The sequence below is a fragment of the Austrofundulus limnaeus genome, unplaced genomic scaffold (genome assembly GCF_001266775.1).
Source record: "Austrofundulus limnaeus strain Quisiro unplaced genomic scaffold, Austrofundulus_limnaeus-1.0 Scaffold570, whole genome shotgun sequence".
Classification (NCBI taxonomy): Eukaryota; Metazoa; Chordata; class Actinopteri; order Cyprinodontiformes; family Rivulidae; genus Austrofundulus; species Austrofundulus limnaeus.
In genome coordinates, this window is record NW_013952972.1 from 12,819 (window position 1) to 15,181 (window position 2,363).

The following is a 2,363-nucleotide window of genomic DNA, read 5'->3' on the forward strand; positions in this document are numbered from 1 at the left end:
GCAAGTTGGTCTTTTATGTGTTCGGAAAGAGAATCAGTAAAAACTCCTTTTAAAGCTAGTTCGTCCCAGCCCGACTCTTCCGCTAAAATGCGGAAGTCGATAGATTGATCAGTCACAGACTTTCTTCCTTGTTTTAAAGCGAGAAGACGTCTCGCTGCCTCCTCCTGCTGGAGAGGGTGATCAAACACACGTTTTAATTCTTGAATAAAAAATTGAGATGTGAGAGTGTCCATAGAGTGAGAAGCCAGAAATGAATTGGCCCATCGTAGAGCTTTACCTTTTAATGCAGAGACTATGTATGATATCTTAGATGCAGAATTAGGAAACAAGGAAGGAKAACGGGCGATCGCCAGTTGGCATTGCAGAAGGAATCCTCCACAGTGGTCAGGATCTCCCTCAAAACATTGTGAGGGACGCAGGTCTGGTTCACGGGAGGCAGTAGCGGGAATTGACCGCAAGGTGGCGGCATCTGATGAGGGAGCAGGGTTAGGAGGAAAACTTGACAGTTTATGATCCAGAGAAACAATTCGMTGACTGATATGATTTAAAGCATCATTAGTATTCTGTTGAAGTTGATACAAATGTTCCATAAGTTGATCATGATCTTTAAATTTCTGTTCTATATCCATGGCTCTGGACTGTTGTTCTGCACCAAAACCGCTCTTTGACATGTCTGGCCGGAGCAAACTATCAGGTTTTCAAGGTAAGTCAAAGAATTTGCGGATTTGGTACAAAACACACAACAGAGAAGCAATGTCAAAAAATAATTTCTTTTATTTACAGGTGCTGGGATGTCGAGGGATCGGGAGTGCTGAAAAGGAAGGAGTCCAGGTGAGTTCTTGCAGGTAAGTATTTTTTTTTTTGAATTGCAGTCAGGAGGTAAGTAGAGGTTTTTCTTACAGTGATGAATGAGGAAGGCGGCTCGGAGGAGATGACAAGGATCCACAAGGTAAGTAGATTTCTTTGTMGGATGAACAGATGATTAACCGCAGTGATGTACTGAGGCAGGTGAGTTCCCTTATTCGTTGGAGGCAGACAGGCAGGTGAGCGGGGCACAGATGGAACTCCGACGGCTTCACAGGATCTCGGGTGTAAGTCACTAAACATGGAAAGYACAGATTAATATCTCTAGGAAGATTTACAAAGGTTAGAAGCCAGGACAAATACCGTAAGGTACGTGTTGCTCCGGCGAAGACCAGTTCAGCAGTGCCGTCTAATAAACCCCTCACGCTCATCAGGGAAACCTGCTGCAGCTGCGCTTGATAGAGCGGCAGCCAATCAAGGTGAACAGGTGAAACAGGTGAGGAAACTCAATTTGCCACAGTCATAACTTAACAATAAGTTCATTTTTAATGGTTATTAGCCTAGGGAGATAGGATAACTCCCTTTAACAGTTCCCTTGAGACCTGCTGTCCAGGTCACTAAACATCATCTCGGTCATTGTAAGAAATGCAGATCCTAAAAGGGAGCGGCTGCCAGTAACAGTGGTGACCGGCTGCTGGAGGCGTCCTGAGCTACTGCGTTGATCCAGAGGTCGGGGTTCAAGAAGGGAGTGACCACTGGAAGGAAGGCAGCTAGAGACTGAGCTAAAGGCTCCCGCCCCCGTCTTCCGGAGGAGACAGGCCGGACACGGCCACACAAGCCACCCCCAGGTGGCTGTAAGTCTGGTCCATTGCCTCCAAMCCAAGAGGGAGACATTGTCTCCTCTCCAAGACCCATCGGTGTCCTTGTGGGTAAACTGGGGGAGGAGCCACACAGGAAAACAAGAACAAGGGCTGTTCTGCATGGAGGAAAAGGAACACAGCACTCCAAGAAAAACACCTGCTACCTACAGTAACATGTGGGGGTGGTTCCATCATGCTGTGGGGCTGTGTGGCCAGTACAGGGACTGGGAATCTTGTTAAAGTTGAGGGACGCATGGATTCCAACCAGTATCAGCAGATTCTGGAGACCAATGTCCAGGAATCAGTGACAAAGCTGAAGCTGCTGAAGCCGGGGCTGCATTCCAACAAGACAACCACCCTAAACACTGCTCAGAATCTACTGAGGCCTTCATGCAGAGGAACAAGTAGAACGTTCTGGAATGGTCATCTCAGTCCCCAGACCTGAATATTATTGAAAATCTGTCCATTTTTATGGAGTTCTATTTGTGCCATCAGCTTGAGCGCACAGTAACACTGATTTGAGAGCAGATATTAATATGAACAAACAATAATTTGAACTGTGTGCACTCAAATTACACACACGCTCACGCGGCTCCCTCTCTGCTTGCTCAATTTCCCCTCTGCTCGCTCACAGCTCTGTCTCTGCGCTGGCAACCCATGTCGTATGTAAATGAACCACATCAGCAGCCAATCACGGAC

General features: G+C 47.0%; 1 long non-coding RNA gene across 1 annotated transcript; it reads right to left on the minus strand.

Annotated features, from left to right (window-relative positions):
- Nucleotides 1–6: 6 nt before the first annotated feature.
- LOC106530876 (uncharacterized) lies at nucleotides 7–1,318 on the minus strand. The gene is made up of 3 exons (XR_001311843.1): nucleotides 1,168–1,318; nucleotides 901–1,099; nucleotides 7–811 (listed from the first exon to the last, which is right to left on the minus strand). It is a non-coding gene; the product is annotated as an uncharacterized LOC106530876 (long non-coding RNA).
- Nucleotides 1,319–2,363: the final 1,045 nt, after the last annotated feature.